Source organism: Balaenoptera borealis (assembly GCF_965194805.1).
Source record: "Balaenoptera borealis genome assembly, chromosome: 3".
In the NCBI taxonomy this organism is placed as follows: Eukaryota; Metazoa; Chordata; class Mammalia; order Artiodactyla; family Balaenopteridae; genus Balaenoptera; species Balaenoptera borealis.
This window is the reverse complement of record NC_138866.1, coordinates 93,494,359-93,507,474: the sequence shown is the minus strand read 5'-3', so window position 1 is coordinate 93,507,474 and position 13,116 is coordinate 93,494,359. Positions and strand designations below refer to the sequence as shown.

Sequence of the window (13,116 nt, the reverse complement as noted above, 5' to 3'; positions counted from 1 at the left end):
CTTTCCTCCTGAGGAGATGGATGTGCAGGGCTGCTGAAATCTGATGCCATTAAATGAACTCGCATCCTGTAACTAAATCCTCTTTCCCACTTCTTATGCTCATCAAAAGACACTGTGATTCTCATCTGCCTTTCTGTGTACCTGCAAACAGAGAGTGCCTGAATGTGCGGTCCATCTGGTAGTTACAATTTCTTATTTTCAATCATCACATTGACATTCAGGCTTGGAGTCTGCCACTTGCAAACTCCGTCAGCCTGAGTGGACTGATGGGTGCTGAGAGCAGGGAAGACATATGTGCAAGCCCACAAGGCAGAGCAGTCAATTCACCAAGGATGCTCTTCTGGTGGTCTCTCGGTGGACAGACAGTCCACTGCTTCTTATGATATCTCAGCCTAGACTTTCAAATGTCTATAGACTTAACTCAGAGGGAACACAGAAACAGTTCAGCTTTCTCAATATAGCCCCTACTCAGACCAAACTCACTAAGAAACAGACCGCTTTTCCCTCAGATGTCAGGAGAGATGACTGGGTGCTTCGAAGAGATTTTTCATAAGCAAAGGAAACTAAAGAAATTGAGAGCTCCCCCTGGAGTAAACCATGACTAACGCCCTCCTTTGAGGAGATACTGTTGATATATTAAAGCAAGAATTTCTATATATAATCCTCTTGGAATAAAGGAGATGATTGGATGATTGTTCTGGTAACTGCTTTCTGACTTCACTTTAAAATCTCAACAGATGTGGTTTTATTTTACCTTGTTGCAGTTGTTTCAATTATACTTTTATTTTTCCTAATATAATTTTTAACTTTCTAATTTTATTTTGTTTTTATTCTTTGATATTGTACTGCTTCTTTTTTCTTTCTTTTTTCCTTCTTTTTTTTTTGTTTTTTTTACCATGCCACAAAGCTTGTGGGATCTTGGTTCCCAGGCCAGAGGTTGGGCCCGAGCTCGGGCCCGAGCTCCTCTGGTGGGAGCTCCGAGTCCAAACCGCTGGACAAACAGTGAACCTCAGACCCCAGGGAATATCAATTGGAGTGAGGCATCTTGGAGGTCCTCATCTCAGCACCAAGACCCAGCTCTATCCAACTGCCCGTAAACTCCAGTGCTGGATGTCTCAGGCCAAACAACCAGTAAGACAGGAATACAGTGCCACCCATAAAAAAAAAAAAACCAAAATGAAACGACAAAAAAATATGTTACACATGAAGGAGAAAGGTAAAAACCTACAAGACCAAATAAATGAAATGAAATAGGCAACCTACCTGGAAAAGAATTCAGAATAATGATAGTAAAGATGATCCAAATCTCAGAAACACAATGGAGAAAATACAAGAAACATTTAACAAGGATCTAGAAGAACTAAAGAGCAAACAAACAGTGATGAACACAATTACTGAAATTAAAAATACTCTAGAAGGAATCAATAACAGAATAACTGAGGAAGAAGAACGGATAAGTGACCTGGAAGGTAAAATGGTGGAACTAACTGCCAGGAACCAGAATAAAGAAAAAAGAATGAAAAGAACTGAGGACAGTCTCAGAGACCTCTGAGACAACATTAAACGCACCAACATTCGAATTATAGGGGTCCCAGAAGAAGAAGAGAAAAAAGAAAGGGACTGAGAAAATATTTGAAGACATTATAGTTGAAAACTTCCCTAATATGGGAAAGGAAATGGTTAATCAAGTCCAGGAAGCACAGAAAGGCCCACACAGGATAAACCCAAGAAGAAACATGCCAAGACACATATTAATCAAACTATCAAAAATTAAATACAAAGAAAAAATATTAAAAGCAACAAGGGAAAAGCAACAAATAACATACAAGGGAATCCCCATAAGGTTAACAGCTGATCTTTCAGCAGAAACTCTGCAAGCCAGAAGGGAGTGGCAGGACATACTGAAAGTGATAAAAGGGAGAAACCTACAACCAAGATTACTCTACCCAGCAAGGATCTCATTCAGATTCGATAGAGAAATAAAAACTTTTACAGATAAGCAAAACTTAAGAGAATTCAGCACCACCAAACCAGCTTTACAACACATGCTAAAGGAACTTCTCTAGACCGGAAACACAAAAGAAGGAAAAGACCTACAAAAACAAACCCAAAACAATTAAGAAAATGGTAATAGGAACATACATATCAATAATTACCTTAAACATAAATGGATTAAATGCTCTAACCAAAAGGCACAGACTGGCTGAATGCATACAAAAACAATACCTGGAGTCTGCTCGAGGTGAGAGCGGGCTGGCGGGAGAGTGAAGTTCCCAAGGGGAGAGCCGGCCGAGGGAGTCAGGCTGGGGAGCGGGGATGCCGGGAAGTCGCAAGGAGGGAGTGAGGAAGCAGGAGGACATGACTGAGACGGACCTGGGCTGATCAGGACTGGAGAGGAAGGGAGGCCTGACCGGCTGCGACCTGTGCGGAGAGGAGAGGAAAAGATGCTAGAACCACAGGAGAATGGCTTGATTGACCTACCAGATTATGAGCATATAGAAGATGAAACTTCTCCTCCATTCCCACCTCCAGCCTCTCCAGGGAGAGAAGATGGTGAAGGAGCTGAACCTGAGGAAGAGTTAGGGAGAGGAGCACGTGCTCCTGTACCTCCAAAGAGAACAGTTAAAAGGAATATACCCAAGCTGAATGCTGAGAGATTAATTTCAGAGAGAGGGCTTCCAGCATTAAGGCATGTGTTTGATAAGGCAAAATTCAAAGGTAAAGGTCATGAGGCTGAGGACTTGAAGACACTAATCAGACACATGGAGCACTGGGTGCATAGGCTGTTCCCTAAACTGCAATTTGAAGATTTTATTGACAGAGTTGAATATCTGGGAAATAAAAAGGAAGTTCAGACCTGTTTAAAACAAATTCGCCTTGATCTCCCTATTTTACATGAAGATTTGGTTAGCAATAAAGATGAAGTAGGGGAAAATAGTGGCCATGATGTAACTGCTACCGAGTTAGATCCCTTTCTGACAAACTCATCTGAAAGTGCAAAGTTTGATTCTGAGTCTAGTAGAAGCCTAACAGAAGAACAACAACAAAGAATTGAGAGAAATAAACAACTGGCCTTGGAAAGAAGACAGGCAAAGCTACTGAGTAATAGTCAGTCCCTAGGAGATGACTTGTTAATGAACACACCCAGTACACAGACACCTGAAGAGGGTAGTACAGGTGAGGAGCAAAAGGAGGAAGAATCAAATGGATTTAACAAAGACCTTCTAGACAATCCACATAATGATGCTGCTGCCAATACTGTAAATGAAGAGAAGGAATTAAAAATAGAGAAAATGCAACTGGACCAGTCCTTTTAAAATATATAATAGTAACTTAAGGCTTCATCTAGAAATATTACTGAGGTTGGATAGGCCTCAAATGAGAAAATCTATTAACGTGCTATCTTCCAAATTTGAGATGACTATGCATTTTGCCTACTTTGAGTGAAAATCCATATATAGTGAAACTTTTATAGATTCGTTTAAAATCTGGTATTATTTATAATTATACTTGTTTCTTATTCACTTTCGTTGTCTATTTATTCTCCTTAGTGTTTATTTTTATATAGGTATGACCCTGTAAAAATGATTGGTAGTTAATAAGTAGCTTCCACTGCTAGTGTGCCATTGAATGCCCTGTTTTTACTAAATTGGGTGGTGTTTTAAGATGTAAATATGTAATAAATGCTAATGTTCTTTTTAAAAAAAAAAAAAACAAACCTGTACATATGTTGTCTACAAGAGACCCAATTCAGACCTAGGGACACATACAGCCTGAAAGTGAAGGGATGGAAAAAGATATTCCATGCAAATGGAAATCAAAAGAAAGCTGGAGTAGCAATTCTGATATCAGACAAAATAAACATTAAAATAATGACTATTACAAGAGACAAAGAAGGACACTACATAATGATCAAGGGATCAACCCAAGAAGAAGATATAACAATTGTAAATGTTTATGCACCCAACATAGGAGCACCTCAATACATAAGGCAAGTGCTAAGAGACATAAAAGGGGAAATCGACAGTAACACAATAATAGTAGGGGACTTTAACACCCCACTTTCACCAATGGACACATCATCCAAAATGAAAATGAATAAGGAAACACAGGCTTTAAATGACACATTAAACAAGATAGGACATTCCACCCGAAAAACAACAGAATACACTTTCTTCTCAAGTGCTCATGGAACATTCTCCATGACAGACCATACCCTGGGTCACAAATCAAGCCTTGGTAAATTTAATAAGATTGAAATCATATCAAGTATCTTTTCCAACCACAATGCTATGAGACTAGATATCAATTACAGGGAAAAAACTGTAAAAAATACAAACACATGGAGACTAAACATTACACTACTAAAGAACCAAGGGATCACTGAAAAAATCAAAGAGGAAATCAAAAAATACCTAAAAACAAATGACAATAAAAACATGACGACACAAAACCTATGGGATGCAGCAAAGCAGCTCTAAGAGGGAAGTTTATAGCAATACAATCCTACCTCAAGAAACGAAACAAATAAACAACCTAACCTTACACCTAAAGCAATTAGAGAAAGAAGAGCAAAAAAACTCCAAAGTTAGCAAAAGGAAAGAAATCATAAAGATCAGAACAGAAGTACATGAAACAGAAATGAAGGAAACGATAGCAAAGATCAATAAAAGTAAAAGCTGGTTCTTTGAGAAGATAAACAAAATTGATAAACCATTAGCCGGACTCATCAAGAAAAAGAGGGAGAAGACTCAAATCAACAGAATAGAAATGAAAAAGGAGAAGTAACACTGCAGAAATACAAAGGATCATGAGAGATTACTACAAGCAACTATATGCCAATAAAATGGACAACCTGGAAGAAATGGACAAATTCTTAGAAAAGCACAACCTTCCTAGACTGACCCGGGAAGAAATAGAAAATATAAACAGACCAATTACAAGCACTGAAATTGAAACTGTGATTAAAAATCTTCCAACAGGGCTTCCCTGGTGGCGCAGTGGTTGAGAATCTGCCTGCCAATGCAGGGGACACGGGTTCGAGCCCTGGTCTGGGAGGATCCCACATGCCGCGGAGCAACTGGGCCCATGAGCCACAACTACTGAGCCTGCGCGTATGGAGCCTGTGCTCCGCAACAGGAGAGGCCGCGATAATGAGAGGCCCGCGCACCGCGATGAAGAGTGGCCCCCGCTTGCCACAACTAGAGAAAGCCCCCGCACAGAAACGAAGACCCAACACAGCCATAAATAAATAAATAAATTTATTTAAAAAAAAAAAATCTTCCAACAAAAAAAAAGCCTAGGACCAGATGGCTTCACAGGCGAATTCTATCAAACATTTAGAGAAGAGCTAACACCTATCCTTCTCAAACTCTTCCAAAACATAGCAGAGGGAGGAACACTCCTAAACTCATTCTACAAGGCCACCATCACCCTGATACCAAAATTAGACAAAGATGTCACAATAAAAGAAAACTACAGGCCAATATCTCTGATGAATATAGATGCAAAAATCCTCAACAAAATACTAGCAAACAGAATCCAACAGCACATTAAAAGGATCATACACCATAATCAAGATGAGTTTATCCCAGGAATGCAAGGATTCTTCAATATCTGCAAATCAATCAATGTGGTACACCATATTAACAAATTGAAGGAGAAAAACCATATGATAATCTCAATAGATTCAGAAAAAGCTTTTGACAAAATTCAACACCCATTTATGATTAAAAAAAATCTCTCCAGAAAGCAGGCATAGAAGGAACCTACCTCATCATAATAAAGACCATATACGACAAACCCACAGCCAACATCATTCTCAATGGTGAAAAACTGAAACCATTTCCTCTAAGATTAGGAACAAGACAAGGTGGCCCACTGTCAACACTATCATTCAACATAGTTTTGGAAGTTTTAGCTTCAGCAATCAGAGAAGAAAAAGAAATAAAAGGAATCTAAATCAGAAAAGAAGTAAAACTGTCACTGTTTGCAGATGACATGATACTATCCATAGAGAATCCTAAAGATGCTACCAGAAAACTACTAGAGCTAATCAGTGAATTTGGTAGAGTAGCAGGATACAAAATTAATGCACAGAAATCTCTTGCATCCCTATACACTAATGATGAAAAATCTGAAAGAGAAATTAAGGAAACACTCCCATTTACCACTGCAACAAAATGAATTAAAATACCTAGGAATAAACCTATCTAAGGAGACAAAAGACCTGTATGCAGAAAACTATAAGACACTGATGAAAGAATTTAAAGATGATACAAACAGGTGGAGAGATATACCATGTTCTTGGATTGGAAGAATCAACATTGGGAAAATGACTATACTACCCAAAGCAATCTACAGATTCAATGCAATCCCTATCAAACTACCAACGGCATTTTTCACAGAACTAGAACAAAAAAATTCACAATTTGTATGGAAACACAAAAGACCCCAAACAGCCAAAGCAATCTTGAGAAAGAAAACCGGAGCTGGAGGAATCAGGCTCCTGGACTTCAGACTACACTACAAAGCTACAGTAATCAAGACAGTCTGATACTGGCACAAAAAGAGAAATATAGATCAATGGAACAGGATAGAAAGCCCAGAGATAAATCCACGTACATATGGTCACCTTAGGAGGCAACAGTATACAATGGAGAAAAGACAGCCTCTTCAGTAAGTGGTGCTCGGAAATCTGGACAGCTACATGTAAAAGAATGAAATTAGAACACTCCCTAACACCATACACAAAAATAAACTCAAACTGGATTAAAGACCTAAATGTAAGGCCAGACACTATCAAACTCTTAGAGGAAAACACAGGCAGAACACTCTTTGACATAAATCACAGCAAGATCTTTTTGATCCACCTCTTAAAGTATGAAAATAAAAACAAAAATAAACAAATGGGATCTAATGAAACTTAAAAGCTTTTGCACAGCAAAGGAAACCATCAACAAAACAAAAAGACAATCCTCAGAATGGGAGAAAATATTTGCAAACAAAGCAACTGACAAGGGATTAATCTCCACAATATGCAAATAGTTCATGCAGCTCAATATCAAAAAAACAAATAACCCAATCAAAAAAATGAGTGGAAGATATAAACAGACATTTCTCCAAAGAAGACATACAGATGACCAAAAAGCACATGAAAAGATGCTCAACATCACTAATCATTAGAGAAATGCAAATCAAAACTACAATGAGGTATCACCTCACACCTGTCAGAATGGCCATCATTGAAAAATCTACAAACAATAAATGCTGGAGAGGGTGTGGAGAAAAGGAACCCTCTTGCACTGTTGGTGGGAATGTAAATTGATACAGCCACTATGCAGAACAGTATGGAGGTTCCTTAAAAAACTAAAAATAACTACCACATGACTCAGCAATCCCACTACTGGGCATATACCCTGAGAAAACCATAATTCAAAAAGAGTCATGGGGACTTCCCTGTTGGCACAGTGGTTAAGAATCCACCTACCAATGCAGGGGACACAGGTTTGAGCCCTGGTCCGGGAAGATCCCACATGCCACGGAACAACTAAGCCCGTGCACCACAACTACTGAGCCTGTGCTCTAGAGCCCATGTGCCACAACTACTGAAGCCTGCGCACCTAGAACCTGTGCTCTGTAACGAGAAGCCACTGCAATGAAAAGCCACTGCAACGAGAAGCCTGCGCACCGCAAAGAAGAGTAGCCCCTGCTCACTGCAACTAGAGAAAGCCCCTGCACAGCAACGAAGACCCAACACAGCCATAAATAAATAAATGAATAAATTTATAAAAAAAAAAAAAAAGAGTCATGTACCACAATGTTCATTGCAGCACTATTTACAATAGCCAGTACATGGAAGCAAGCTAAGTGTCCATCGACAGATGAATGGATAAAGAAGATGTGGCACATATATACAATGGAATATTACTCAGCCATAAAAAGAAAAGAAATTGAGTTATTTGTAGTGAGGTGGATGGACCTAGAGTCTGTCATACAGAGTGAAGTAATCAGAAAGAGAAAAACAAATACCGTATGCTAACACATATATATGGGATCTAAAAAATAATAATAATAAATGGTTCTGATGAACCTAAGGGTAGGACAGGAATAAAGAGACAAACGTAGAGAATGAACTTGAGGACACGAGGAGGGGGAAGGGTAAACTGGGACGAAGTGAGAGAGTAGCATTGACATATATTCACTACCAAATGTAAAATAGATAGCTAGTGGGAAGCAGCTGCATAGCACAGGGAGATCAGCTCGGTGCTTTGTGACCACCTAGAGGGGTGGGATAGGAGGGTGGGAGGGAGATACAAGAGGGAAGAGATATGGGAACATATGTATATGTATAGCTGATTCACTTTGTTATAAAGCAGAAACTAACACACCATTATAAAGCAATTATACTCCAATAAAGATGTTAAAAATAAAAAAACTCAACAGAAAAGTGATGATATTTTAAGTAAGCAGCCAGTCAAAATCATGTCAGCCCAGCCTGCTTCAGGCCATGAAGAACATCCACTCAGCTTCCAGTCCCCGAGAGCAGGAGGCCAGGCTATTACCTTCCAGATCCTGTCTTTGAAAAATGGAATTCTGGATGTGCCCTAATTCTGGATGGAATTCTGGATGGACATTTCCTGTCTCTCACAATCTGGCATTTCTTTGTGGGGAGAGGGGTATTCTCCAAGTCTCTGCTTTTGAAAACTGACTTCAAAATGGAATTTAGGAAATCACTCTCACCTCTACACCACCTCTATCTCCTCCCTAATCTCTCTCCTCAACACCACATTACATCCTGCTCCTCTATGACGTGTGGGTCCCCAGAGGTCTACTGGAGGAGAACATGTATGACCTCTGGTCATTTGGTCAGTTGAGGTGACTTTCTCCAGGACAGGTGTCTTTGTCAGCTGGACCTGGTGACATGATGGCAGAGGTGCTGGCAAGGCCTGTCTCAGAGTGGCAGTGCTGGTGGAGAGCTCCAACTATCTCCCCAAGCCCCTCTCTTGCTCCTTAGGCAAAGGAGGCTCAGGGAATGTTGTGAGCAGAGCCCAGAACTGATTCCTAGACCAGGGCCCCTTCCACCAGGACATCTGCTGAGCTATTTCACTCATGCACTAATCAATCACACATTTAGACAACTACTTAGTCCACAAATGTTCAATAAGCCTCTACCGTGGGAAAGCACAGAGCTGGGGTCAATAAAAGGAGCAGGAAGAAGTGCTGGTGCTGAATTCACTTATTAGTTCCAACATTTTAATGTGTGGAATCTTCAGGATTTTCTACATATAGTTCATGTCATCTGTGAAAGAGATCATTTTACTTCTTCGTTTCCAATTTGGATGCACTTTATTTCTTTTTCTTGCCTAATTGCTCTAGCTAGGAATAGGGAGGGCTTTTTAAAGGCTCTGCCTGTGGCCCTACAAGGCTGTCTTCCTCCCTTCCCTAAATCCCCAGTAAGCTAAACTAATTCTTTTGGCTTAACTGACTTGCCCATGTCACAGCTAATATTTGGTTAAGGCAGGAATTAGTCTGAGAACTATCTGACCACAGATCAATCAGGCTCTTTCCACTTTCTCTTGAGCTAAGTGATCTATCGTTATTAAAATGACATCATTAAATTGAACAGGTAACACCCATTGACACCTCAACATAGATCCCCTTAGAAAAGGGAGTTCCAAGATTAGGTCAGTATGACTCTGGGGGAGCAGAGAAAGATTTAGAATTGCATCCAGGAGGGAATGGGGCCTCTGGAGAGCAAAGAAAAGGCAGTGGAGGCCCTTAGGTAAGGGGTGGAGGAAAAAGGAGTAGAGTTGATGGGGGGCTATGTACACTCTGATTGAGGTGTCTACCTGTTCCCCATACTCCCATCCATGGGGTATCACCAGCATGATTTTTGTTATTTTCTAGGACCACTTGTACTATTATTGACTCTGTTTTTCTAAAAATAAATATTTTTTCAAAGGAAACTTTATATCTCTACTCTAAATCGCTACCAGAATCATTTGCCATAAATAGAATGTAACTGTAGAAAATACATACAATGAAAACAATATCATATTGTTAAATTCTAACTAAATAGTCGTCTGACAAAGGATGCCAGCCTGGGGCTTATTTTCTCTGTTAAATAGACAGAATAGCATGAGTTAGGGAGGCGTGGAAAACATTACCACCATGCTAAATTTCTCCTTGAAACAATTAGAAAAATGAGGAAACAATTAAAATGGTAATAACTTTCTCACCCTCTAATTCAAAGTTATTTTATGTTGGGGTGCTATCCTATCTAAAATTACCTCCCACACCTCCAATGGAACATATGCTTAAATAAAGAACTTCTGAGGTAGAGAATCAGATCTGCCTTGTTTTTGTGAAAAGAGCCCAAAGCTCCCCGCCAGAGACGACTTGAGAAATGAGGGTTATGGCTGGGAAGGGAATTTGGATCATTTCTATGGAGGTAACAGCGTGGAGATTCACTAGAGGCAGTAGGGAATGAAGGCTGGGCAACACAAACATCTCTCATCCCCACAGCTAGCTTTCCTCGCAGAATCTATGGGGAAAGCAAAAGCCATTTAAAGGTTAGAGACAGGAAAGGGAGCTAGCAAGGTCTGCTAAGAATTCTTGGCTTCAGTTCTCTGTTCTCACTTCCCTCTTTCATCCCCTTCTCGCTTCTTCTCCCTTCTTCCCCCTCCTCCTCTCTCTTTCTCTCTCTCTCTCCCCCCACTCACTCCAATCTACTTTAGCTCACCTTATACATGCAGGAAAAGATGGAGGGAGGCATGCCAAAATGCCATAGGTGTATACTTGAGGGTTGAGAGTGGAAGGAGCAGGGCTTGCTTGATAGGGACTTTATTTCACGTACGAACTTTTATATGATTTAAAATTTTCAACAAATATGTACCAACTCAGTTAAAAACATTTTCATGTCTTGAATAACAACAACCAAAAAGAATGACTCAACAAGCATTATGGTAACTGTGTTTCTGCCTAATGGGAGATCTGTTTTCTGTTTAGACTCAATCTGAAAGTTACTCTTTTCACCAAAGAAATTAAGTATAATGTCCCACCACCACCACCCTGGCAGCAGAATACGGAGTGTTCAAATTAGAGACGTGTAGGAGCAAGACTATAGCATAATCAATTTTTTAAAAAGCTATTGAATATTTTAATAAATAGCAAGTAGCAAGCAGTTAGCAAAAAGCATATTGAAAGATTTAATTTCTTTTAAATACCAACGATGGAGGATGCATATGAAAAGAACTTCAGCAAGTAAAAGCAAATCATTTTCTACAATGCCTTTGAAAGTAGTTTCTACCATTATTTTCTACATTCACTCCTTGCTGCTTTTACATGGTATTTAACACAATTTAAAACTGTTTTAATTATTTGTCATTTATTTTTAGTCTCTCCCTCTCCCCAAAGAATACAGGTCCACAGGAGTGGGAACCATATCTGTCAATTACAGTCTCTGGCAAATGATAGGTGCTTAATTAATTTGTTGGATGAATGGATGGACGAATGAAATCAATGATAAAGATTTTTAAATAAGAAAATAACAATCTCAGAACAACTTACTGTTGGATAAAAACAGAGTAGAAAACTCCTTAGAGATCAAAAAACCTGCAGGACATAAGAAGAGAAAATTGGCAGATTGTAGAGAGAATACTTGGCTAAGGGTTTTCATCAGTTTTTTAGTGAAGAGAAATTGCAAATTAATACCTTAGCTTTACTGCCTAAAACAATATCTAAAACTTATAAATTGAGGTGTGTGTGTGTGTGTGTGTGTGTGTGTGTGTGTGTGTGTACTCAAGTTAACTACAGTATAAACTCTATAGATTTCTCCAATTCATAATGCAAGTTTGGTGTTTGGAAAGAGCATGGGTTTGTGGCCAGACCAATGCGGGTGTGAATTCCAGCCCCAACACTATAGAGGAGTGTGTGTGTGTTCCTGATTCAAACAAACTGTGAGGAAATATTTACAAAACAATTGGGGAAATTTGAACACCAGTAGAAAATGGATGATGTTAGGGCATTGCTTACTTGGATAGGTGGTACTAACAGCGTTGTGGTTACATTTATAAAGGGTCCTCATCTACGGAGACATGTATTGTGGATGGAGTGGTATGATGTCTGGGATTTGCTTTAGAATAATCAGGGTTGGGGCTGGCTAGGAGAATGGATAAAACAAGATTCACTGTGAATTGGTGGTTGTTGAAGCTGCTGCTGGCTGCACAGGACTTCACCATTCTATTCCCTTTATTTTTGTATAAATTTGAAATTTTTTCAAAATCAAAAGTTAAAAAACAACCCAATATATGTACAGGTTAGAATAACACACTAGTTCAGTGACTCTGGGTAAGTTTCAAACCTTTTCTGAGTCTTAGTTTCCTCATCTGTAAAACTGGGATATGGGGTGGGCCAAAAAAGTTTGTTAGGTTTTTTCCATAAGATGGATCTAGTAGTGCTTAGTTGTCTTTAACTTCATTCAAAACAATTTTGTTAGATTGTACTGTGACACCTGTCATATCAGCGTGAATTTTTTTAAAAAAACTTATTAAAATTGGTGAATTTTAGGACTTCCCTGGTAGCGCAGTGGTTAAGAATCCACCTGCCAATGCAGGGGTCACGGGTTTGAGCCCTAGGCTGGGAAGATCCCACATGTCGCGGAGCAACTAAGCTCGTGCGCCACAACTACTGAGCCTGTGCTCTAGAGCCCGCAAGCCACAACTACTGAAGCCCGCCCGCCACAACTACTGAAGCCCGCATGCCTAGAGCCCGTGTTCCGCAATAAGAGAAGCCACCGCAATGAGAAGCTCACGCACCACAACGAAGAGTAGCCCCCACTCTCCACAACTAGAGAAAGCCTGCACGCAGCAACGAAAACCCAACACAACCAAAAATTTAAAAATTAATTTTTTAAAAAAATTGGTGGGCTTCCCTGGTGGCGGAGTGGTTGAGAATCTGCCTGCCAATGCAGGGGACACGGGTTCGAGCCCTGGTCTGGGAAGATCCCACATGCCACGGAGCAACTGGGCCCGTGAGTCACAATTACTGAGCCTGCGCATCTGGAGCCTGTGCTTCGCAACAAGAGAGGCCGCGATAGTGAGAGGCCCGCGCACC

General features: G+C 40.0%; 1 long non-coding RNA gene and 1 pseudogene across 2 annotated transcripts in view; one reads left to right on the top strand and one right to left on the bottom strand.

The window, feature by feature from the left end:
* LOC309626775 overlaps positions 1–2,360 on the bottom strand; it is a 296,161-nt gene extending 293,801 nt beyond the window's left edge. The window contains exon 1 of the long non-coding RNA XR_014243397.1: positions 2,227–2,360. This is a non-coding gene — a long non-coding RNA (uncharacterized lncRNA). The remainder of the gene's footprint in view (positions 1–2,226) is intronic.
* LOC309626769 (TIMELESS-interacting protein pseudogene) lies at positions 2,237–12,904 on the top strand (annotated as a pseudogene). The gene has a single exon. The product of its transcript is annotated as a TIMELESS-interacting protein pseudogene (transcript).
* Positions 12,905–13,116: the final 212 nt, after the last annotated feature.